Source organism: Oryctolagus cuniculus, chromosome 8, assembly GCF_964237555.1.
Source record: "Oryctolagus cuniculus chromosome 8, mOryCun1.1, whole genome shotgun sequence".
NCBI classification, from domain to species: Eukaryota; Metazoa; Chordata; class Mammalia; order Lagomorpha; family Leporidae; genus Oryctolagus; species Oryctolagus cuniculus.
Genome location: NC_091439.1, coordinates 77,431,010 through 77,457,655, shown reverse-complemented (window position 1 = coordinate 77,457,655; position 26,646 = coordinate 77,431,010). Strand labels below are relative to the sequence as shown.

Genomic DNA, 26,646 nt, shown 5'->3' with positions numbered 1-26,646 from the left:
ACCTGGGAGTAGCCAGCAGCAGGATTATGGTGAAGACAAGCAGCAGCTCTAGTGAGGCAGGACAAGCCCTGAAGAGGTGATGGGCAATGCATGCAGTTCCTTGTGCTGGACTTTACCTCTCAGAGAAAGGGAGCAAGAAAACCAGGCTGGGACAGGCATTGAGGTGTATCAGCTAAGCCACATCTCCCAGCACCTCCACTTCCGATCCGGCTCCCTGCTAATGGCCTGGGAAAGCAGCGGAAGATAGCCCAAGTAGTTGGGCTCCTACCTCCCACGTGGGAAACCCAGTTGGAATCCCAGACTCATGGCTTCAGTCTGACCCAGCCCTGGCTGTGACAGACATTTGGTGAGGGCGCTGCACTTCTCTCTGCAATCCACACACCTTGCAGACATCCTAATTCTTCCACCCACTGACAAGGGACTGGGTAAAGCCAGCAAAGGAACTAAGGAAAATTAATGGCTCATTACCAAAAGAGAAAAAGTGTGTCTGTACAGGTCACCCTACGCCAGTGCTACTCACTGTTCAGACTAGCCATTGTTTTAGGGTCAAGTTAACAGCAAGGACTATTACAAAACAGTGAAACTGACCCTCTGTAGGTACAGTCACTTTCAGACTTTTGAAAGTGTGTGCAGTAGTGTAACCTCCACAATGGAGATACAGACCATTTCCATCACCCCAAAGAAAACCCGCTCTCCCCACCTCAGCCCCTGAGGGCCACTGAGCTCTTTCCTGTCCCTTTCATTTCTCAGTGTATCTGAATGCTCTCCTTAAATACGCAAAGCACACAAATAAATCTCCATGTGACTTTTCTCATTTTACATTCCCCAAGATCTGCAAGAAATGTGTCCAAATTGTTTTCTCCAGGGATAGAAAAAAAAACCTTCAGTCTGGAAAATATCTAGTCAAATAGTAAATAAAACAATCTAGACCAAGTGTAATTTACATGTGTGTTACATCCCAAACTCTCTTCATCATATCTGTAATTTATCAGTTGTCTAGGAAAGCCTAAGGCCATCCATAAAACACTCCCTAAATCCTCCTAGAATGGGTGGGACTTGAGTTCCTCCTGCCTTTGAACTTATCAGCCATGTAACCTTGGGAGAAGGGCTTAGCTTATGTAACCTGGCAGGCACTTGGAGATACAGGAGCAACTAATACAATAGATCGATATCCCTGCCATCGGGCAGTTTAGGGGGTGCCACTCCTAAGCAATGCCAGTTGGCTGTGATGGTTGAGACTAGAAAGCAGCAGAACAGGATGGGATCTGTATTTACAAGGACTGCTGACTTGGGTGGGGGTAGGGACAGTGCAGGGGCACCACTGTGATAAACCAAGATGGGACATGGCCCCATGGCCCTGAACCCCCTTCCTTTGAGCTCCTTAAAATACTTTTTCTTTTTAAAGTACAGAGGGAGAGATCTTCCATTTGCTGGCACACTCCCCAAATGCCCACAACAACTAGGGCTGGTCCAAGCCAAAATCAAGAGACCAGAATTCATTCAAGGTCTCCCATGTGTTGCAGGCACCCAGCTACCTGAGCTGCTGCCTTCCAGGGTGGCCACCTGTGGAAAGCTGGAATCAGGAGCGGAGCAGGGACTCAAACCCAGGCACTCTGATGTGGGATTCAGTCAGCAGCTTAACCACTAGGCCAAACACCTGCCCACTTCGAAGTCTTATTTCTCTCTGTAGGTTCTGCCCTAACCCAAACACCAGAACAAAACACTGAGAAACTATAAACAGGAACAGCCCAAGGAACCCCAGATACACACCTGAGGATGCCAGCGATACTCTCTTCTTAGCTGCCAAGAAGGTGGGGATGGCACTGAAGCCCCACAGGCAGGAAGCACCTTATTCCCACAGCAGTCACAGCCAAAGAGGGTCAGTGAGGACCCCAGCAGGTTCCCCTGGTTCCCAAAACATCCCCCATCCCACCTCTCCCCAGACTCCTCAAACTGGGAAAAACACAGGCAAAAATAAATAACAATCCTTTAGCTTAAGGCCCAGGAAACTGGGGGGGGGGGGGGGGGGGGGCACAGCTAATTTATATTTCAGAGGAGCTACCTGAAAAGCTCCTAACAAAAGGAGGAAGCTTAGGCCCAGGGTGAGAGCACGCAGGTGCAGGCACAGGCCCTGGGGACTCCACCTTCCTTCCCACTTCTCCCTGGGCAAGGCTGACCCCGCCTCACTGGCACTGTGGGGAGATAAGCAGCAGGGAGAGACGGTGACTAGAGACATTTGGAATCCAGGGGTCCAAAGGAAAAAAAGAGGGAGAGGCAAAAGTTAAACCAAGTCTGGTTAGAATTTACCTGAAGCAGGGGCCAGAATGCTGTGGTGCCCGCATCCCACATGGCCGCTCTACTTCCCATCCGGCCCCCTGCTGATGACCTGGGAAAGCAGTGGAAGATGGCCCAAGTCCTTGGGCCCCTGCACCCGGGTGGGAGACCCGGAAGAAGCTCCTGGCTCCTGGCTTCAGATCTGCCCAGCTCCAGCCTTTGTGGCCATTTGGGGAGTGAACCAGTGGATGGAAGACCTCTCTCTCCCTCTCTGTCTCTCCCTCTCTCTGTAACTCTACCTCTCAAAAAAATAAATAAATCCTTGAACAATAAACAAACTTAGAATATTTTGAAAAGAAAATTTTACCTGAAGCTACAGAGCACTGGGTCTATAACCCCATTCTTCTTCCCCAAGTCTCCTCAAGTCTAACACAATATCCATGACAAGGACAATCCCTGTCCCCTTCCTGCTTTTAATTCAGTAATCATCTCGATCTGACACTAATAACCATGAACAGAAAAGCAGGTGGACAAGCAGCACTTGGCTCTCAATATCCTCACTCAGACCTGCCTAAGAAACACATCCCACATCCTGACCCGCATCCCACATCCTGACCCAGGACACAAAGGGTAAGTGAGGGAACAGAGACATAAGCCTCCACCATTGCCCAAAAGACAGATAAACATTGCAATGTCTTCCTTGCCTTTGAATCTCAATTGGGTCTCACATCCTATTGCCTTCATACCCCACCTCTCAACAGTCACCCCTCCTCCTGTGGCCCCTTTCCCCAACCCCTATCCCTAGCCCTCCTAAGATATAAAGAGGCCCAGCCCCGGGGGATCAGCTGCCCCTCTCTTCCTAACATTTTGGTGCTCCCTGTGAGAAGGGGAGCCAGGAATCAGCATCCTGCCAGATCAGCCGCTCCTGCATTCTCTGGGTGAGAGCTGTGATCCCCACCCTTCCTCCAAACTCTCTTCTCTCTTCTGAACTCCTTCCACTTTTTACTGCCTCTGCTCACCCCGACCTTCTCTTTCCTACAATCTCCTTTTTCTCTGCTGACCGAGCAGCCCTGAGAGACACCCCTCTGGAACACATCCTCACTCCTGCTTGCACTTCTCGGTTCTCAACGAATACACAGCCAGAGCCCTTTGCAGGATCTCATTCTGGACCCATCGGACTGGTAAGAGAGGCCTTTGTCACCTCTAGGGAGCTGGGGCAACGCTCAGGACTGGTTCATTCCCCTCCCCCTCCCCATAGGGCCTGGGCTGTTTAGTGGTTTCCTTTGCTTAGGGCACTTGGACACTGGTCTAAGCTCGGGATTTCTCACTCTCTCCTCTTAGGAGGACTCAGAACTTCCGGTTGGGATAATCCTTTCCTGGGGGACCCCTGTGAGAAGGACCCTCTTCCCTCAGGCCGTATTTTCCCTAATCCACGGATTCCAAAATTTCTAGCATTTCACCCAACTCCCCTTGGGCCTGCCTCTTAAAAAGCTTGTGCAAGCTAGGCCTAAAGGGAAAGACAAAATGGTGAGCTGATTAAGAAAGCTCTTCTCGATGCTGCCTAGCTGCCAACAAAATCCACTGAAACAATACCTATCCGCTAAAACAATACCTACCCGAAGCTAACAAGGCTGATCTGACAGCTAAAGCTGTGGCTCCTGAGGAACCAATCCCATCTTCTCTCTTGAACTTAGCTCCTGTATACTCAGAAATCTCTCAGTTCCAATAACAAGGGGCATCTAGAAAGGACTCATGTGGCTTCTAGATGAAAAACTAATACTCCCTTCTTTCCAAGCTTTCTAAAAAAAACCTCCATTCTCTCTATCACTCAAACTCTCTTCACCTCCTGAGATCACACATACACCTAACTCCCACCATACGACAAATTCTGCATAACATATCCCAGACCTGTAGCAACTGTCAAACCGCTAACCCCAACTCTAATATCTGGCCACCCCAATCCCCACTCACCAGGCCAATGGATCACTCCCAGGAGAGGACTGGCAGAGGATCCCAGTGCAATTTGGGGTGTAAAATACTTGCTTCCTTCCCCAAACCTTTATCTTTAGCAAGGACAGGCCTCCCTCCTTCCAAATTTACCAAGAGAATAGCAAGGGGTTCTTCTGGAACTCACAGCTTATTGTAAAAACAAGTTACCTATCCCATCCTTAGCAGGCCAGACTGGATGGAGAATTGTAAATGAGGTCTTTTGATGGGTTTTTTTGGTCCCTGGCTGGTAACTGAATGTCAATCTAATCATCAAGGTTTTTTTTCCTTCAAAATTGTTCTTAAAGCCAACTGCCACCAGCCCCCTTTGGGTTTTCCTCTCTTGCAAGCCCCCCTCCAAGCCGCTCTGGCTGGAAGTCCTTGATTCTAATAAATACTTTTAAATCTCTTCGCTGTCCGCTTGGAAATTTTTCTTCCATGTGAGACAAAGAACCGAGGTAACAATCATTTCTCTGTCACTGTTATCCCATAACAACCTCACCCACATGCCACCAGTTAGGCGAACACGTTACCTTCTGGTGATGGTGGACACCTTCTCAGGGTGGGTAGAAGCTTTCCCCACTACTAACAAAAGAGTTTCCACTATTATTATTAAATGATATTATCCCAAGATTTGGATTATCTGCTTCCATTCACTTAGACAATGGGCTGGAGTTTACCTCTCAAATTCCTCGAATCCCATCTGCCTCTCTTCATGTCTCATGGCATTTTCACATTCCCTGTCGTCCCCCCTCTTCAGGAAAAGAAGAACGGATGAATGGAATTTTCAAACAGGCTCTAACTAAACTCTCCGCCCAGGTCCACTTAGACTGGGGAAAACTCCTCCCTTCAGCTCTGGGAAGAATCAGACCCCTTCCCTGGAAGCCCTTAATGCGTAACCTGTTTGAAATTCTCTATGGAAGCCTCTCCTTCACGTAACTTTCCTCCCCAACAGAACTCTGAAGCTATTCCTCCACCTCTCGCTTTCCCTCATCTCACCGAAATGCACTCTCCTTTATGAACCGATGCACCTACCCAAACCACTCTCTGCCTCCCGACCATATTCCTATCTTTCAACCTCATGACTGGGTTTATCTAAAACAAAATGAGGCTGCTCTACCAGGTGATACTGACTACCCCACCACTGCCAAACTCAAAGGGCACCCTCCTTAGGTGCATTTTATTTCATTAAAACTAATAACATGTCCCTCACTTAAGTCTACCCCCACAGGACCCACCTCGCAGGCTGATGTGCTAACAGGATGTATCAATTTTGGCCATGGTTTCCACTGTGGGCAATGTCTCCAGTATCTCCTTTTGTCCTCATAATCATAGTGCTCCTATTTCTGGCTCCTTGAGGGGTTAGAGATAGATTTCTCAGATTGGAGTGTGGGTTGAGAAATGTTCGGCTCATCTCCAAGTCCATCCTGTTGATCAATGATTCTGTACTTTCGGGAATTTTGATGGCTGCGAAGTGGGCTCCAGTCAGTCTAGGTGCTACAGGAAGGTGGTAGTTATTTTTTGGCTTGAGGGCCTGGGGTTCAGAGGTTATCTACAGGGGAGATAATGACCCCAGCGTCCAGTGATCCTGTAGGGCCAGTTAAACCACTCCTCAATTTTTAGTAAAATCAGGGCAAGGAATGTTTAAGCTGAGGGAGGGAGCCTAGGAGACTAGGACTATATGGTGTCTAGTACTGCATCAAGGGCACTGTAGAGGGAATTGTTTTCACCTTCACCAAAGTTAGGGTCATCAGAAATAAAAGGCATTGCACACCCCTGATAGGATGCACTGAGAAGAGCTCTTTACTCAAGCAGTACTTTTTTCCCAAAACAGACGTTCAACCTAATCATGATATTCCATCAAATACAAATTGAGGGACAATCTACAAATCAACTAACCCTGACCAATACTCTTCACTAACAACAAGGTCATAAAAAATTACTGAGACAGAGGAATTGTCAGAGAGTGGACAGATTATAGCAGTTACACATACAGCAGTTACTTGCATTGTAGGAAGCTAGATTTGATCTTGGACAGAAAAAGGGTAGCAGAAAGACCAGTGAAACCAAAACAAAGTCTGAAATTCCATTAACAGTATTACAGCATTGCACCAATGTTAATTCATGAGTTTTGACAATGATACTACAGCCATGCAAGAACTCTCTGTACTATTTTTTGCAACTTACTAAGTTTAAAAAATTAATTAACCAACATTTTTCAAAAGTTGGTAATGAAAGGGTAATATTAGACTGCACATATTTTCAAAGTTTCCTCATCAAAATCCACACAATCTGATCAAAGCTGTATTCTGGGAAGCAATGTTTTATGAACAACACATTAAAAAAAACATACATCTTCCTTGTTACTCTACATTTATGACGCACTAGAATTCAAATGACTCGCTCCTTCTAAAGCCCTTGAGGGAATATCTTTATCAGACAAAGAGGGAACGAGCAGGAGGTTTTAGAAACTTCTAAATGATCTGTACCTCTTCTCTGTTAGGTGGAAATCAAGGGGAGAAAGTGGAAAACTGCTCTTTGATGGAAAAGTCAAACCATTTGAATGTATTGCTTGTAGTGAGCCAGTTATTAATGGTAGACTTATAACATTCCCTGGTTGTAACTACTGAGACTCTGCTTCCAAAGGTTGGAGTGGCATTCCATGAGGCAAAATGGAACCCCTCGTCCTGGGGGAAGAAGACGCATACCTCCTATGACATCAGGACACAGTGGGTAGGGGAGAAGCTACTCAGCTAGGATAAACCTATACTGGTGCAACTGGAATGGGTCCATTGGCCTTATCCTCCACTATGAACAAACAGTGGGCGTGCCACATGGATTCTATTCCTCTCTCCAATTTGAGGTGGACACAGAGAATGACTTGGCTTGATTCAAATAAGACTGGCAGATTTGGGTGCGACCGAAACGACACCATTAGATTTGTAACTACCGTGAGCCAATGGCTTTACAGCTTCTGAAGTACACCATGCATTACTTGGAGTCGCTAGCATAGGACATACTTTGGGGAATATAATGGGAAGAGCACACTCACCATTTGTCTCCTGCCATGCTCTCATAACACTTCTGAGATGGGCCTGAGGAGAGACCCTTCCTCCCCCTCCCCCAGCAAGTCTCCCACCCATTCACTAGTAGGGATGCTCATCCAATCTGGCTGTTCCAGAGATTTTACACAGGGCATCAGTACTGTGGCGCAGTGGGTTAAGCTACTGCTTGGGATACCAGCAGCTCCACTTCCAATCCAGCACCCTGCTAATGCACCTGGGAAAGCTGTGGAAGATGGCCTGATCAAACTCCCTGCTAATGCATCCAGAAAAGCAGAGGAAATGACCAAAGTACTTGGGCCCCTGCCTGCCCCTCACATGGAAGACCTGGATGGAGTTCTGGCTCCCAGCTTCAACCTGGCCCAACCTGGGCTGTTGCAGCCATTTGGGGAATGAACCAGTGGATGGCAGACCTTTCTCTCTGTCTCTCCTTCTCTTTCTAACTCTGTCTTTCAAATAAATAAATAAATCTTAAAAAAAAAAAAAAGAGTGATCAAAGGGGTTCATTAAAATAACAAGACACTCCTATCACTCAGGAAATTAGGAGCCTTGTGACAGGAATGGGGACACAGTCCAAATATATTTCACATTATGCCATCCTAACATCATCCTCATGTTATGACACAGGAGATAAGGATCTGAAAGATTATAAAACCAATTCCGAGGGAGGCAGGTAGAAGCAAGGGTCAGGTCTCTCACACTTCCTTGATCTCAGTAGGTAGGCAATAAAATAATGGACATACCTTAATTCCTACATTCCTATACTTCTTGCACCTGTATTCCTTCTGTATGTTTAAGAACAGTTAGGTAGGGGACAACACTGTGGTGTGGCATGGCAGGTAAAGCCATTGTTTGAGACACTAGCATCCCATATGGGTGTCGGCTTGCCTGGCTGCTCTACTGATCCAGCTCCCTGCTAATGGTTTGGGAGAGCAGCTGAGGATGGGTCCCTGCCACCCACATGGGAGACTCAGATGAAGCTGCTGGCTCTGGGTTGGCCTAGCCTTGGCGGATGTAGTCATGTCGGAAATGAATCAGCAGATGGAAGATTTCTTTCTCTCTCTCTCTATATATATATATATAACTTTCAAATAAATAAAGAAAAATCTTGAAGAATAAATAAATAAAGTAGAGGGACCAGCACTGTGGCACAGAAGGTTAAACCACCACAGGCAGTACCAGTGTCCCTATCAGTGCCGGTTAGAGCCCCAGCTGCTCCACTTCTCATCCAGCTCCCTGCTAATGTGCCTGGGAAAGCAGTAGAAAATGGCCCAAGTGCTTGGGCCCCTGAACACACATGGGAGACTAAGAAGAAGCTCCTGGCTTCTGGCCTCAGCCTGGGCTGGGCCATTTGGGGGGAGTGAACCAGGGGATGGAAGATTTCTCTCTGTCTCTCCCCCTCTCTCCCTGTAACTCTGCCTTTCAAATCAAATAAAAAAATCTTGAAAATAATAAAGTAGAAAAAAGACTTAAAAAATTGAGTATTAGAAGCAAGTTATTAATGACTAAAAGCAAAAGGCACATCTACAAATATATTACCTTTGGGATAAAAAAGGCATCATCCCACTAGCTTCTATCTGTATCAATTGATGCCTACAGACCTGTGCTACCCAAAATGGCAGTCACTGAATATTTGAAATGTGGAAGCTCTGAACTGGAACATGCCATACGTGCAAGACACATACCAGATTTTGTAAAATTATATGAAAAAAGACATAAACTAACTCAATAATAATGTTACACTAATTATATATTAACATTATAATATCTAATATATTGTTTAATACATATAGATGAGGAATCTTCAAAGAGTTCATAGAAAATGCATACTATTAAAAATCTATACATGGCTAGCATTGTGGCATAGTGGGTTAAGCCACAGCCTGCGACACCAGCATCCCATACGGGTGCTGCTCTGAGTCTTAGCTGCTCCACTTCCAATCCAGCTCCCTGCTAACGCACCTGGGAAAGCAGTGGAAGATGGCCCAACTGTTTGGGCACCTGAACCCACATGGGAGATCTGGATGAAGCTCCTGGCTTCTGGCTTCAGCCTGACCCAGCCCAGGCCATTGAGACCATTTGGGAAGTGAACCAGCAGATGGATGACATCTCTCTCTCTCTCTCCCTCCCTCACTCCCTCTGCTTCTCCCTCTCCCTCTCTCCCTCTACCTTTCAAATAAGTAAGTCTTTTTTAAAAAAAATTATGCAAAGATTTCATAATTTTTTGCACAAATATAAACTTATAATTCCATTTCCACAAACTTTTCAAAGTACTTTCCTAAAAAGAGATAAACTGCAGTGTTTCTGTTTTTACACAATATTGAATTATCTCATCTGATCCTCCCAATTATGAGGTTAGCTGAACAGGAGACTCCATTAGCTGAGCACTGATGTAATACAACAGTGTAAACAAACAGTGAGGCACTGGGCATTCTTAGTGTTGGGTCCAATACGAATATTACATGTTCTCAGCCCCCTTAACACTGTCTTACTATTGGGGCACTTTCAACTGAATCACCCTTTGTTTCTGGACTCCTTAAATAAAATACAGACCAATCCTAGAACCAACTATAGGAACCTGGTCCCAGGAACACACTGTACGGTCATCCACACAGGAGGTGCCTTTAAAAAGCACAGGTAGAAAATGAAAGTTCATTAGACTAAAGTTCACTCTGGATCTCCCTACTGCCAATCAATACATACACCTCTTCTTCCTGTCTATACAATGAGCAGTTCCAAGAACACTAGAAAATACACAGAAAACACTGCCAGGTTGGAGAGGAGGGCAGGAAGAGGAAAGGGAGGTGAAGGAGGAAAGGCTTGGGGAGCTTTAACAAAGGTCACTTGTCTTTTGTATCCTGAGAACTCTCACTTCCTAAATACTGCCTACGTGGAAGGCTTTGTCTCAGCTCTGAGTGACATGATGAACTGCCTATCTATGAATACGGGAGTAAAACACCATCCTGGAAGCCTAGTGAGTGCATGAGAGACGGTAAAAAACACTTGCATGCAGTCAGCCCTCAAATGTCCACCGTGGCCACTTCCTTTTATGATTCTGAGCATCTAAAGATCTCTTTTGTTTGCATTTTATTTGAAAGATCCAGAAAGAGAGAGAGATCATCTATCTGCTAATTCACTCTACAACTGTCCCCCAAAAAGCCAGGGTTGGGCCGGGTGGGAACCAGAAGCCGAGAACTCAATCTAGGCCCTTGTGAGTGGCAGGAACCCAAGTGCTTGAACCATTATTTTTGGCTCCACCAGGATGTGTATTAGCAGGAAGCTGGATTGGAAGCAGAGCAAGATTCAAACCCAGTCCCTGGGCATCCAACAGTCTTATCCAGTCACTGCAATCAACACGGGGCAACAAAGGAAAAGGAGCAAAAAGAAATGCTTTCTTCTTTCTTCTAAGGATTCTATTTCCCCGTCTTACTTTTGAATCTCTTCTCCCTTCCATGCTAGGGTACAGGTGGTAGCTGGGTGCAGGGGAGACAGTGTAGGACGCACAGGGTGGGCCACCAGGGGCAGGGGGATAGACTTTCAGCATGAGGGTACACAGGGGTCAGCAAAGCTCAGAACCCCCCAGCAGCCTTTTCCTCCCTCTGTAATGCCTACACTCACCCCCAGCGGCCTCAGAGGGCCATCGGAGTGCCACCTTGTACAGCTGTCCTCGTCATACTCCTGGATAAACTGAAACTCCACATAGGTAGATGCCACCTGAGCCTATGAACTAATTCTTCGCCAGACCCTGTTCTAACTAGGAACAAGGCCTCTCCAGGTGCAAGCCCAAAGGACTGAGCTGATGATCAGCACAACATCACAGCCCTGGTCCAGCAGGGCTTCCAACCAGGCCCAGACTTCATTGCCTTTCCTGTGAAAACAGACTTATTCATGAAGATCAGGATGGGAGGGAGCTAGAGTGGAAAAGTAGTTGTGCTTTCTCTATACCCACCACCCAGATTGTACACAGCCAGTACACTGCTAACCTCCAAAGCAATCATTCTCTGAATACTTTATTTACACCTTCCAACAAGTTAATTATGTGGCTCAAAACTCAACAGCCACTTTTCTCCCAGTGAAGAAGAAATGACAGCTAATTAGGATGGTTTGAGGGAGTAATGGGGGCTGGCGATGAAAATGATTGCTTGTACAACTCTGTGATTATAAAATAACCAGAGTGGTACCCTTCCAATAGGCTGACTATATGGTCCCTGAATTACATCTCACACAAGCTGTTACTGAAAAGACAAAAACCACAAAGCCAAACTCGTTTTGAGATTATCAATGACTAGTTTACATCCTAAAGTGAACTGGAAACAGATTAAAAAAAAAAAAAAAAAAAAAACTTTGCAAAGCCTGCACTGTGGTGTAGTAGGCTAAGCGTCTGTCCTGGCATCCCATATGGGCACTGGTTCAAGTCACAGCTGCTCCACTGCTGATCCAGCTCTCTGCTATGGCCTGGGAAAGCAGTAGAAGATGGCCCAAGTGCTTGGGCCCCTGCACCTGCACGGGAGAAACAGAAGAAGCTCCTGGCTTTGGATTGGCCCAGCTCCAACCATTGCAGCCATTTGGGGAAGAACCAGCAGAAGGAAGATCTCTCTCCCCCCTTCTCTCTGTAACTTTGCCTCTCAAATAAATAAATAAACCTTTTTAAAACATCCTTTGCTTTCTGTAGCCTTATACAATCGACAGATAGAGAAAGGATGGACATTTGAGCTCTTCAACTTTCACTAAAACAACCCAATCCTAACTTATTACAGCTGTAAGCAACACAGAATAAACCTTCCCACTAGGTATCACCTTCAATTGCTGCCCAACCCCTACAGAAACCACTGAAGGAGAGAAATGTTTAGAGTCATTGAAGAACATGAGGGCCACCTGCGCCTCTATAAAAATCCAGATTTATCCCCAAATAAGCCCCAGCATGCAAGCATTGCTCCCGACACTCAGGCTAAGGAAAAACTACACCTCGTCATCTCAGAACACCCGTTAGACCAAATGCTGCTGTCTGTGTTATGGGAGGGCATACGGATACTCTCACACTGCCATTCTTCAGTCTCCTGTGCATCCCTCTGTGGTGCCAAGAAAAGCCTCTCTCAAGAGGGGTGTGCTTCCTGGTTTATCAGCACTGAGCTATAGGACTGACCATTCCCTTTTTTTTTTTTTTTTTTTTTTTTTTTTTTTTTTTTTGACAAGTAGAATGGGCAGTGAGAGAGAGAAAGGTTTTCCTTTTCTGTTGGTTCAACCCTCAATGACCACTGTGGCTGGCGCGCTGCAACTGGCGCACCGTGCTGATCCGAAGCCAGGAGCCAGGTGCTTCCTCCTGGTCTCCCACGCGAGTGCAGGGCCCAAGCACTTGGGCCATCCTCCACTGGAGGAGGAGCAACCGGGACAGAACCGGCATTCCGACCGGGACAAGAACCGGTGTGCCGGCACCGCAGGCAGAGGATTAGCCTATTGAGCCGCAGCAGCAGCCCTGATCCTTCCCTTTCTATGTCTGTGGTGGAATGAGAAGGCCATGCTAAGATGGCCGCTGGCAACGGAGCCCGGCTGGCAACAGGCTGTGATTGGATGGCTTTGGAAACCACATGGCAAGGGAGCCTGACTGGCAACAGGCTGTGATTGGATGGCTTTGGAAACCACACAACAACAGAGCCTGACTGACAACAAGCTGTGATTGGATGGTTTCGGAAACCACAGGACAACGGAGCCTGACTGGCAACAGGCTGTGATTGGATGGCTTTGGAAACCACCTGGCAATGGAGCCTGACTGGCAACAGGCTGTGATTGGTTAGGGCATAGACCGCCCCTTGACTGGATTGGCTGCCTTGGCTATATAAGCTGCTGTAGCACCTGAAATACAGGAATCAGCCAGCTGCTTGCCTCAGAACTACTTTCACCCAACTCCCCGGGTCTGTGTGGTGACTCCACACCTCTTGCCCCCATCACACTCCTCCTCTCAGAACAAATCCACAACAACATGTCGGCTTTCCTGACAACACTTGAATCATTGCAAAGGGCCCTTCAATCTGCCCAGAGGCTCCCTCTTGATTTATCTGCAAGGCAGAGCCACAGGGGAGAAGGAGAGACAGTCAGGGACAGATCTTCATCCACTGGTTCACTCCCCCGATGGCCCCAATGACCAGGAACTCCACCTGGGTCTGGCTGTCTCTTACTTTTAAAACATTTATCACAGTTTTGTTCACTTCAAATGCCTCAGGGTTGCTTAAAATGACAATAAATGCAGAAACAGATTTTGCCTGTGTTTTAATACAATCTTAATAGAAAAGAACGTGTTTCCTAAGGAAATTCCTGCCCCAAGCCTGGAACAAAGATGCCAAAAAAACACTTGTTCCTGCCAAGCTGTGTTTTTCTGAAAGAAGTATGAGCGTTTACATTTCTATTATGCAGGAAAATAAAACACTACAGATATATTTTTTAACTGCTTGCTACACTTGTTATCTAACTTTTTTGGCCCGAAACTATTTTTCTGTCGTGTTCAAAATTATTCAGATCTTTTTAATAAGCATGGTAATTAGCTGGCTAAGTTTTGAAATGAGTAAAACTCAGTAACCCACATAAAAATTGCAAAAAGGAACTCACTAGCAAAGCATCCAAAGTCGTGAACAAACTTTAAGTCCTGGAAATAAGCACAACCCCGTGAAATGCTACTATTAACAAATTTCTCCCCCACCTGTAGTACCTTCCATCCAATAATAACTAGAGCTAGTTTCGGCACATTTGGAGAAAGGCAAGAGTTTGGCTACCAACCAGCCCTGAACATGCAACCAGACCCAGGATTAGCTGCACTAGTCTGTGATTCACAGAGGCTCCAATCATCCCACCGAAGCCGTTTTCCTCTTTCCAACAAATACTAGGCAAAGCCACAGGCTCCCGGCCCCAAGTTGGCTGAACACCCCGCGGCCCGGGCGGGCAGGCGCGGCGCTCGCGTGCGAGTGCGCCCCGGGCACAGCAGGAACCACCGCTGGGACAAAGCTGGGATGAGTCAGCCGGTGCTGTCACACACGCGCGCGAAAGCAAGCAGCCTTCACCAACCTGGGTAAGCACCCACGCCGCGCTCTCTCCCCCTGCGCGTCCCGCCGCGGCGCGAGCGCCGGGGACTCCCCCTTCCCTCTGCGACGCGCCCGCGCGCTCCGCTCCGCTCCGCACTCACCGCGCGGCGGCCGGCCTGGCGGGGCGCGCGCCGGGGTAACGGTCAGCGGCGGCGAGCTGCGAGCTCGGGCGAGGAGGTGAGCGCCGGCCACGGGGACGCGAGCTTCTCGGTGAGCACTTCTGGCTGCGGCCGGCTCCGGCGCAGGACGCGGCTCCTCCCTTGCGCCCCGGCGCCCTCCGGGTCGTCGCGGACAGGCGGGCGGAAGGCGTGGCGTCGCCTGTCAGGCCCAGATAAGCGCTCAGCGCCTGGGAGAGGCTGAGTCGTCCTGCGGGTCGGGGACCGCTACGGTGAAGCAAAGCCCAAGTCTCCGTCCGGACTCTTCCGGGCGCTCAGGGCCGCGGCGCAGACTCCTGCCTCCCGCGCGGGGCGAAATGGACCCGGGCAATCAGCTCTACAAATCGGCGGGCGCTGCTCTGGTCGATCAGTAGCGCCTCAAGTCGGGCTGGCTCGGGTCCCCGCAGCTGGCCCGCGCGCAAACTGCGTGGCCTCCGGACGCCGAGGTTTCTTGTGTGGCGCCGGACGGTCACTCCTAGAGTCACTAGGCGGGTTTCTGATGAGTGAACTTCGGAACAATGAAATGCTTGCGCTCCCTGGGCTGATAAAATCAGGAACAGAATCTCAGGGTGGGGAAGGGGGAGGGTCTTTTGGATGCAAATATGCCCGTGAACAGTTGAGGCTTGATTCCTCACAGTCCAGTACTGAGGCCTTTTCTGGAGTGTTCTGGAGCTGTGCAGAAGCTGGGAAGCAATCCTGCGAATTGAGAGGAGATTCAGGCCCCTGCATGTGTGTGGCCCTCCCAACCCTCATCTGCTGTGGCTGCCCTCGAAATGATTAGGATGGAGCTATTTTCCAGTTTGCCTTTATATAAACAGAAATCAAAATCTCAGCGATTTAAATCCACACGGATTTAACCCAATACAAGAAAAGTTTTAGCCAAGAAGCCGATATAAGAAAAGCTGACTGTAAATAATGCTTTCTGTCGCTCCCCCTCTTCGTGGAGGAACGACACTAAACCCTGCCTAGGCTTCATATCCGAGTCACGGCACCATTATGTCGCTCCCCCTCTTCGTGGAGGAACGACACAGGACCCTGCGCTGTTCTTTCTGTCTGCTCGGCCCTCCCCGGGTTTGCTGCTGGTTCTTCCCGGGTTGGCTACTATCCCTTCCACCTCCGTGGAAGGGCAGTTCCCCCTGGCCACATTCCCCACTTCCGCAGGGGAGCGGCACACCGCCGGCCGGCTTTCTCGGGGGCTGCACGGGTTTTCCTTCAGCTAGATGTTCCCCATAGATGTTCCTGGTGCATGCCGTCTCTCTCCTCCTTTATAGTCCTCCTCCGCCAATCCCAACTCGGCTGAGTACGCTGCTCTCCAATCAGGAGCAAGTCCTACAGTTAATTGGTCGAACTGGAGGCAGCTGTGCGGAAGCTGTTTACTTCTCTCCCAGCGCCATATTGTGGGAGAGCAGATGCATAGAATAAGTCTTAATTCGAGTAACTTAGTCTAGTCCGGATTGCTCCCCACACTTTCAAACAGTAGGGGCCTGCCTCATGGTGCAGCGGATTAAGCCGCTGTCTGCTGCCATGCCCATGCTGGCATCCCATACCTGCACCTGCTGGAGTCCAGCTGCTCCACTTCCCATCCAGTTCCCTGCTATTGCATCTGGGAAAGCAGCGGAAGATGGCCCAAGAGCTTGGGTCCCTGCACCCATGTGAGACAGCGGGATGGAGTTCCAGGCTCCTGGCTTCTGCCTGGCTCTATTCTGGCCATTATGGCCATTTGGGAAATGAACCAGCAGATGGAAGATCTCTCTCTTTCTCTCTCTTTTTCTGTAACTGACTTTCAGATAAGTAAATCTTTTAAAAGAAAATAGCAAAAATACTATGAGTTTTAAAGGAATTTTAAGTATATATCCACAATACACCCAAACGTTTGCCTGAAATTTTTTTTGGATTAATTTCTGCCACTTTAAAGATACTTAGATACTTATTCAGAAATCTATTTTAATCATACTTCATTTTAAGGTGAAATTAGGTTAATTTCTCAGAATGGGCTCTTAGTGATGGCAAAAGTAGAAAAACATCCTCCAAAGAGTAAGGTTTTATTGATACTAGCAGCTCTGAAGGCAGTTCAAATATTGTAAAAACACACATGCAATTGCTATAAAGCACATTAAGAAAAGTTGAATAACATTCTGGGATTATATATATAAAAGAAACCAAAACCTAAATATAGAAATTAGCTGAGGGCATGGCACTGTGGCATAGCAGGTTAAAGACTCTATCTGCAGTGCCAGCATCCCATATAGGCGCGAGTTCAAGTCCCGGTTGCTCCACTTTGATCCAGCTCTCTGCTATGGCCTGGGAAAGCAGTAGAGGATGGCCCAAGTCCCTGGGCCCCTGCACTCGCAAGGGAGACCAGGAGGAAGTTCCTGGCTTCTGGCTTTGGATGGGTGTAGCTTCTACTATTGCAGCAATGTGCGAAGTGAACCAGCAGATGCAAGAGCTTTCTCTCTCTCTCTCTGCCTCTCTGTAATTCTGCCTTTCAAATAAATAAATAAATCTTTAAGAGAGAATATAGCTGGACACAGCAATACAGGAAAATGTTAGTTTGTTCCAAGGAGTAAGAGATATTTTTCTATTTCAGTAACTATTATCATCTTTCTTTTTTTTTTAAGGTTATTTATTTTGAAAGAATTACAGAAAGAGAAGGACAGAGATCTTCCATCTGCTGGTTCACTCCCCAGATGGCCCCAAAGGCCAGTACTAGGCCAGGCTGAAGCCAGGAGCTTCTTCTGGGTCTCCCACGTGGGTGCAGGGGCCCAAACACTTGGACTCTTTTCCACTGCTTTTCCCAGGCTATTAGCAGGCAGCTGGATCGGAAGTGGAGCAGCAGGACATGAACTGACACCCAGATGGGATGCCAGCATCACAGGCAGCATTTTAACCCACTCTGCTACAATGCAGCTCCCGCCATGCCCCATCACGTGTCTTTCCATGTACACTTTATCCGTTTATCTTTAAACAGCACTCATTATAAAATTACATGGCTGCATTAAATCAAATTCAGAATTACACAGAAAAGAAGGGGAAGAAAGGTACTCAAATCCTTACCACAAATAAGGCTAAGACCTCTGAAACAACAAAAAAATTATTTTAGTCTATTTTATAAATACTTTCTGGCTTGTGATTTTCCTATTGATCAGTCCATTTATAAGGGTACTTCAAAAATTAATGGGAAAGAGAAATGAGACTTTATTTTGCTGCAAAACATTTGAAATCCATGCAGTTTTTCATAGTATGTATTTTCTGTGAACTATTTGATAACCCCGTATGTGCTAACTAAAGTTATATTAAATATATCACTCTGGTACTTTATAAAGCTGGTCCTAAGTGCTATCAAACTTTGCCAAATTGAGATTAAGCCAGCTTTGCATAAGTGTCTTACATGGTAAAGAAATGAGCCATTTTGACTTGAAAGCTAGCATTTTCTTTGGGGGCTAATTGTTTTCAAGTGCCCTGATTTCACTTTCAGTGTTTGATGATTTTAGGTTACAGAATTTTAGAGAGGAAGGAACCTTTAGATGACTGCCTTGCTTCACAGATGAGTCATCCATCCACATGGGCCAGATTTGCCCAAGGTCAGATTAGGTGACTGTAACCTCTGCCACCACTGCCCTCTGCCCTCTACCCTGTGACTGCTCTTGATTTCATCTGTGAAGAATGACTGCCCAGTATTTACAGGGCCCAGTGCCGGTTTCCTGGGAAGGATCCATGCATTCCTTACAGCTGATTCCAGTGGTAAATTTCCAAAGAGGGCTTATCATGGCCCTGGGAGCATTTGGGTAACATCCAAAACAGAGGTGGGGCACAGGTGTGTTTCTGGCCACTACCCCTTCAAGTTGAAAAGCACTGGAGGGCCGGCATTGTGGCTCACTTGGCTAATTCTCTCTCTGCGGCGCCGGCACCCCAGGTTCTAGTCCCGGTTGGGGCACCAGGTACTAGTCCCTGTTGCTCCTCTTGCAGTCCAGCTCTCTGCTATGGCCCGGGAGGGCAGTGGAGGATGGCCCAAGTGCTTGGGTCCCTGCATCCACATGGGAGACTGGGAGGAAGCACCCAGCTCCTGGCTTCGGATCGTAGTGGCCATTAGGGGAGTAAACCAATTAAGGAAGACCTTTGTCTCTCTCTCACTGTCTATAACTCACTCTTTCTCTCTCTCTCTCTCTCTCTCTAACTCTGCCTGTCAAAAAAAAAAAAAAAAAAAGCACTGGAAGAGAGGCTGTAGGTGTGGTGATCCGCCAAGGCCCTGCTCCTGGCTTCTGGTGGGGGGCTCAGATGAACTTGGTGGAAGAAAGTTCTCTATCACTAAGTAAATGAAGGAGAGGAAGGTTCACTCTGAATGGAAGATGAGAGAAAAGAGTACAGCAGTGCTCAGGGAAACTATTTTGCATTTGATTTGAATTAGCTGGGTCAGGACATATGTGCCTACTAAGAAGACAAGTCATCAGTTACCTTAGAAAGCAGAATAGAAATGGAATCCAGAGGAATTTGAATATGAACACTTTTTTTAAAAAAAATTGTGGCAGAAGAGGTGGAGTCAGAATATACCCTTATACAGAAATGAGGGAATTGAAAAATAAATTTGTGTGAATATGATAAAATATAAAAATATAAGGTTTATTTCTTAATGCAAGCTTCATCAAGATCAAGACACTTTCGTTAAGTGATAATCCCAACCATTTTGTCCATCCATAAAGCACTGAGGGTCCTTGGAATTTAACCACGGGAACACGGTCTTTCTTATAATAACTGAAGAAAAACGGATGCCCTTCAAGATTTGCTCATTTATTTATTTAAGGCACAAAGACAGAAAGCAATCTTCCATCTGCTTGTTCACTCTCCAAATGTCCGCAACAAGTAGGCCCAGGCCAGGCCACAGCCAGGAGCCCAGAGCTCAGTCAGAGTCTCCCATGTGGGTGGTGGGGACACAAGTACTGAGGCATTGCCTGGTACCTTCCAGGGTGCAGATTAGCAGAAAACTGGAATTGGAAGCAGAGCCAAGTCTTGAACCCAGACACTCCAATATGGGATGTGGGCATTCCAAGCTGTATCTTTAACTACTGCACCAAACTGCTGCCCCTAGAGATTTTTTAAGATTGTGAAACAAAGTCAGAAGGACTGAAATGTGTAAGGATGCTTATTGGTTTCCCTTTGAAACCCACAAAATGGCTCTGTTTGTTGAGAGGAATGAGCCCAAGCATTCTTGTGGGGAAGAACCCTCTGGTGAAGCTTTCCCAGGCATTTTTCTGCTGAATTTCTCAAAACACTCATTAAGAAGCAGATATTATCATTAAAGTCAGTAAGCCTTGAGCATTCCAAATATTGTTGCTGTGAACTTTGCCCTTTACTGGCCCACATTTGCTTTATCTGGAGCATGCCTACCTCTCTGTACCCATTACTTTGGCCATGCTTTATCTTCAGGATTATACTAGTCAAGTCTTGTCATCTACCGTTCCAGGTCCTCCAAGAAATGCTTCAGGTTCTTGATCCTACTTGTCTAGGATTTTCATGGAAAACTCTGCTATTGTCTGCAGCTGGGTAGGGCACAACACTTCTAGCACCTATCCAGCAGAAAGTTTGCTCTACTTTACTTTTTCAGTCAGAATTGTGTACGCTGCACCAGCTGAGATGTCTGTGGTGTTGGCTATTATGTCTACTGTTTATCATGGGTCTTCTTCAGTTAGGGCATGAACAAGATGAATTTTTCCTCACAAATTGATATGGATGGCCTGCCAGTGTGGACTTCATCTTCAACATCAGTCCCCTCCCTCTCTCCCATCTTAAAGAGAGTTATCCCATTTGTAAACTGATTATTTCTTTGGGATATTGGCCCATAAAATTTTCATGAATCATCAATGGTTTTATCATTCTCCCAGCCAAACTTCAGCATAAATGGGATACTTATTCTCTCTCTCTCTCTCTCTCTCTTTTTTTTTTTTTTTTTCCTGACAGGCAGAGTTAGAAAAGACAGAGAGAAAGGTCTTCCTTCTGTTGGTTCACCCCCCAAATGGCCGCTACGGCCGGCGCAACGCCAATGCATTCCGAAGCCAGGAGCCAGGTGCTTCCTCCTGGTCTCCCATGCAGGTGTAGGGCCCAAGGACTTGAGCCATCCTCCACTGCATTCCCAGGCCACAGCAGAGAGCTGGACTGGAAGAGCAGCAACCGGGACAGAATCTGGTGCCCCAACCAGGACTAGAACCCGGTGTGCCGGCGCTGCAAGCAGAAGATTAGCCTAGTGAACCGCGCGGCACCAGTGGGGATGCTTATTCTTAATTTTAGTAGAAGTCATGTTGCTCTGAGAGGAACTCTTTTCAAACTGATGTCTTATCCTTCTTATTACCTCATACTAGCTCACATCCAGACATTTTATAAAGCATATGAGTTTATTTTGGTGCAAAAATACCATGCATAATTTTTTCATAATATACATTTCTCATGAATTTTCAAAGGCCATTTGAAAATGTTTTAATTAGGGAAAAGAACAAGTTCAAGTGAATGTCTAGCCTATAACTATACTTTCTCTCTGAAGTTGGATGACCTGGCAAGGGCATGGTGTGAATGCTAAGAGGCAATAATAAGCATTGGAATCAACCTGTATTCATTTTCTCTTGCTGCTCTAAAAGTCACTGTTAGCATAGTGACCGAGAATAGTGCAAGCTTTAATCTTACATTTCCATAGAAGAAAAGTCCAGGACAGGCCTACTAAAGTCAAGAAGTCAATGGGTTCCTTTCTGGAACCTGTCCAGCTTGCTAGGCTGTGGGCATTCCTGGGCCTGTAGCCCCATTCTCCCATCTTCAAAGCCAACCTCATCATAGCATCTCTCTGACGCTGCTACCGTCATCACATCTCTTTCTCTAACTTTCTTCATCTGTACCTGTATTCCACACTGTGCCCATCACATAAGCAAGAATAACCTCCCTTTGTGAAAGTCGTCGGATGAGGACCTTCATTCTGTCTGAAACCTTAATTCTCCTCTGCCATGTAAACTAACATACATCCTGGGAATTACAACATGGAACACCTTTAGGAGGCCCTCATTCTGTCTACCATAGACTAAGGAAACGGAAGAGGGTGCTAATGTAGAGACCTACCAGGACACACGAGGTGGTATGAAGACTATTTTAAACTGAAGACATTTATAATATATCAGCAGCAGATCGAAGGCATTTAGGAGCTTCCCTTGTCTGATTAAAGGAGAATCTTCCAGGACTCAAGTTGCTGTAAATCAACTCTCATGGAGCCTCACAGGCAGGAGAGAGACCAACTACCTGTGTTCCTGGGGTGAGAGGTTGCGTAAGCAAATGTCGCAAACTGGCCCCCCATTTGTTTCCATAAAGCCCTTTTAGTCCCCCATAAAAGTCCATTCCTCCCCCTCTTCCCCTGTGCCATGCCATCCTACCTCTAGCTGTCCAAAAAACCTCCAAACCTGAATGCCCCTGCATGTATCCAAATAAACCTTGTGTATTCTCCTGGTAAACTGTGAAACTGCAGGCTCCCAACCACTAGACCAAAGTTGAAAGAGGAAAAGGTTTCCTCCCAACACTCATAAGGGACCCAGAGTTTTTTTGTTTTTTTTTTGTTTGTTTGTTTGTTTGTTTGTTTTGACAGGCAGAGTGGACAGTGAGAGAGAGAGACAGAGAGAAAGGTCTTCCTTTGCCGTTGGTTCACCCTCCAATGGCCGCCGCGACCGGTGCACTGTGGCCGGCGCACCACGCTGATCCGATGACAGGAGCCAGGTGGTTCTCCTGGTCTCCCAGGTGGGTGCAGGGCCCAAGCACTTGGGCCATCCTCCACTGCACTCCTGGGCCACAGCAGAGAGCTGGCCTGGAAGAGGGACAACCGGGACAGAATCTGGCGCCCCAACCGGGGCTAGAACTCAGTGTGCTGGCACCACAGGCAGAGGATTAGCCTATTGAGCCACGGCGCCAGCTGTGACCCAGAGATTTGACAGCAGTGCCAAGGGCGCCTGGGATTGGATTCTATAAACACAGTGGCATGTAAGCTACAAAGGGGTATGGCTTTCTCATTCACAGAGATGGGAAGGCAGTGGGCTGAGTGGGTTCTAGGATGTGGTTTTGCTGGGGTAGGTAATGCAACAGAACAATGGAGCAAAGGAGTGGAATGAGTGCAGTGACATCATCATAGGGCAGTGAAGCCAGGAAGAAGCAAGTCAGAAGGGAGCATTTGGAGGGTGGTTTGGAGGCTGGAGGAGCTGAATCGGGATGGTGAGGTCATGGACTGAGATACTGGCATTTAGCATTAATATTTCCAGGTTTTGACAAGACCCTGTGATTTGAACAGGAGAGTGAGGTTATGCATGGAAGAACAGTGTGTGGAAGAACAGTGAATTTGTTTTTTGGTTTTTGTTGTTGAGTAACAAATTACTATCAAGTTAGTACTTTCAAATAATACCCATTTATTATCTCCCATTTGAGGAGGTCACAGTATCCTGAGGTCAAGTGCAAGTGTCAGCCACCTGTGCTCTTAATCTGAGGCTTTTAGCTGGCGGATCTGCTTCCAAATAGAGTCTGGTTGTTGGCAGAGCATGGTTTGGGGACTGAAGTTCCTGTGTTCTTGCTGACTGTCCACTGGGGCTGCCCCAGCTCCCTCCAGGCTGGCTGCGTTTCTTCCTAGGTGATCCTTTCCTTCTTCAAGGCCCATCAATTCTCTCATACTTCAAATCCCTGGCTTTCCTTTCTGCCTTTTAAAAGGGCATTGTGAGCCGGCGCCGTGGCTCAATAGGCTAATCCTCCACCTTGCGGCGCCGGCACACCGGGTTCTAGTCCCGGTTGGGGCGCCGGATTCTGTCCCGGTTGCCCCTCTTCCAGGCCAGCTCTCTGCTATGGCCAGGGAGTGCAGTGGAGGATGGCCCAGGTGCTTGGGCTCTGCACCCCATGGGAGACCAGGAAAAAGCACCTGGATCCTGGCTCCTGCCATCGGATCAGCGCGGTGCGCCGGCTGCAGCGGCGGCCATTGGAGGGTGAACCAACGGCAAAGGAAGACCTTTCTCTCTCTGTCTCTCTCTCTCACTGTCCACTCTGCCTGTCAAAAATACAAAAAAAAAAAAAAAAAAAAAAAAAAAAAAAAAAAAGGGCATTGTGATTAAATCAGGGTCGCCTTTACAAGCTCGCATTTTAGAGTCAATTGACTTGGGACTTTGGTTACAACTACAGATCAATACCTAGATTTGTGTCTGATGAAATAATCACAGGATGAACTGGAATCTTAGGTTCTGGGGGTGAGGAAAATCCTTAGAATATTGCTTGCCATGGAGATGAAGTTGAGAACAGCAAAGAACACGGAAGCTTGATTGATGGGTTGATTATCAAAACTAACATGGAAGATATTAATGATTTTGTAGAGAAGATAAATGCCACAGATCAGGTGTCAAAACTTTTTAAAGATATGGAGGAGCCAGTGCTGTGGCACAGCAGGTTAAAGCCCTGGCCTAAAGCGCCTGCATCCCATATGGGCACCAGTTCTAGTCCTGGCTGCTCCTCTTCCATTCCAGCTCTTTGCTATGGCCTGGGAAAGCAGTGGAAGATGGCCCAAGTCCTTGGGCCCCTGTACCCACATGGGAGACCTGGAGGAAGCTCCTGGCTCCTGACTTCAGATCAGCTCAGCTCCGGCTGTTGAGGCCATCTGGGGAGTGAACCAGTGCATGGAAGACCTCTCTCTTTGTCTCTACCTCTCTCTGTAACTCTTTCAAATAAATAAAATAAGTCTTTAAAAAAAGATACTGAAAGGAGGGACCAGCATTGTAGCACAACAGATTAAGCTGCCACTTATGAGGCCAGCATGCTATATCTGAGAGTCCCAGTTATTCCACTTGCAATCCAGCTCCCTGCTAATCCACCTGGGGAGACAACAGAAGATTGACCCTACCATCCACATAGGAGATCTGGATTGAGTTCGGGATCCTAGCTTTGTCCTGAACCAGTTCTTTGTGGAGTGAGTCAGCAGATGATCTCTCTCTCTCTCTCTCTCTCTCTCTCTCTCTCTCCCCATCTCTATCATTTTGCCTTTCAGAATAAATAGATATTTCAAACAAGACATAGAAATGAAACAGAAAGTGGGTATATGATTAATCCAGAGAAGAACAAGCAGAGAGAGAGAGAACGAGAGAGAGAAGAGAGAGAGAAAGAGAGAGAGAGAGAGATGCAGATGAGCACATGCTTAGAAGGGGGAGGGGATGGGGGCAGTGTCAGGGCTCAGCTGCTGGAGCCAGATCACCTTGACTGATACAGTTTTCTTTATATAACTGATGAGAGACCAATTAAAAAAGCATTTATAAGTTATGAAGTTCACAGAGGTAATCAAGCCCTATAAAATGGGGTATATCTGATTAGGTATTGATAATTAACCTGAGTCAGAGAGTACAGTGGAATATATAACATTTGGCCCTGAAAAATAGGCTGAAAGGTTAAATGTTAAGAGTTCACCAAACTAAATTTCAATGACCCATAAAGGTATTTTGTTTTACCTAACTTTTTATTGAAGTATAATGTAAAAACACTACACAAATCTAGGTAAATAGCTTGATGCATATTTCCAAAGTAAACACATTTGGATATCTGCCATCCATAATTTTTATTTTATTTTTCCCTAGGATTTGATTTTTTTATGAAAGAAATTTGTTTATTTGAAAGCTAGACTTATAGAAAGAGAGGGAGAGACAGAAAGAGAAAGATTTTCATCAATTGGTTCACTCCCCAAATGTCTGCAAAAGCCAAGGCTGGGCCTGGCCAAAACTAGGAGCCTAAAAGTCCATCCATGTTTCCCACATTGTTGGCAGGGGCCCAAACACTTGCGCCATATTCCTCTGCTTTCCCAGGAGCATTAGCAGGGTATCAGATAGGAAGTGGAGAAGCTGGGGCTCAAACCAGTACTCAAATGGGATGCCGTGATGCAGGCAGTGGTTTAACCCACTGTACCATATTGCCAGCCCCTGGGGTTTGATGTTGAATATCAAGAAAAAGTCATCCAAGCTCAAAACAGCTAAAACCAAAGAGTTATATGCATGTCCCAGTGCTCCCTGCCCCCAGCTGATAGGGGCAGCACCATAAGCCCTCAGCACAGCCACCAGATTTTTTCTTTATTTAAAGATAGAGTATTAACAATTGCCTAGGAGCCTCTCTCATATTCCGACTACATCATTAGCCCCTCTTGAAAGTAACCACTATGCTGACCTCCTTCACTACACATGTGTGTCATCGGTTTGTAAATTCTGTGTATAATGAAGTAGATACTACTTTGAGCCTGGCTCCTTTTGTACAACGTTACTTATATGAGACTCATCCACATATTTTGCATTTAGTGAAACCTTATTCATTTTTATTTCTGTCTGGGATTCCATTGTCTAAATACATTGCCATCTATCAATCTACCATTGATAGTCTTTGCGTGTTTTCCAGTTTGAGAAACACCATAAATTGTTAGATTGGGAAAGAGTGCTGATGGTCAACTAACCTATCATCCATTAGAATGGGACAAATGGAGGCTCAAAATGTGAAATCATCTGCCCCCCCCCCCCAATTGTGCTTGAATTAGCCAAAAGAGCACATCATGAGGATGGGTGTTGTAGAGGAGAGCAGACAAGTAAGCCACGGCCCACTTCTCCTGTAGTAAATGTCACCTTGGCCTCCCCCTCCTCAGCCCACTCCAGCCATAGCAACATTTTCCTGAGGGTTCCCTGGTGTCAGATGCTATATTTGGTGCAGAGGAAGAGAAAACACACACAGTAAAAGAGAGACAGACACCTAAGTGGACAAATCACAATGCAAAAGTAAAGGAAAAATGTCATAAGGGCTGTCTGGAGGGCAAGGCTAAGTCTGTCTGGGGCTGAGGGTCATAGACACTGGAGTCTGGAGGAAACCTCTAAGCCTAGTATGCAGAGTTGGTTACAAATCTCTGAATGATTGAGGGGGATAGGTACACACAATGTTGATGATACACAGTACTGTGAATGTATTTAATGTTATTGGTTGTCTACAAATCAACAAAATGATAAATTTTATGTATATTTCACCACAATACATTGTATCTCTAAGCCATTCTTTTGTAAATAACTTACGTTAATTTTTAAATATTTATTTATT

At 46.6% G+C, this 26,646-nt stretch overlaps 1 protein-coding gene and 1 long non-coding RNA gene across 9 annotated transcripts in view; one reads left to right on the top strand and one right to left on the bottom strand.

The window, feature by feature from the left end:
- LOC100008640 (ATP-binding cassette sub-family G member 2) overlaps positions 1-26,646 on the bottom strand; it is a 125,852-nt gene that overhangs the window by 53,047 nt on the left and 46,159 nt on the right. For 2 of the 7 annotated variants that reach the window (XM_051819256.2, XM_070079465.1), the window contains exon 1: positions 14,494-14,625. The exons of 2 other annotated variants lie outside the window; for them this stretch is intronic. The gene's annotated coding sequence lies outside the window, so the exon portion shown is untranslated. Of the gene's footprint in view, positions 1-14,375; positions 14,626-26,646 lie in introns of those variants that run through there. 3 more of the 7 variants (XM_070079462.1, XM_070079463.1, XM_070079466.1) reach the window with 3 other exon arrangements.
- LOC103350759 (uncharacterized) overlaps positions 14,470-26,646 on the top strand; it is a 90,527-nt gene continuing 78,350 nt past the window's right edge. For both annotated transcript variants that reach the window (XR_011378350.1, XR_518666.4), the window contains exon 1: positions 14,470-14,602. This is a non-coding gene — a long non-coding RNA (uncharacterized lncRNA). The remainder of the gene's footprint in view (positions 14,603-26,646) is intronic.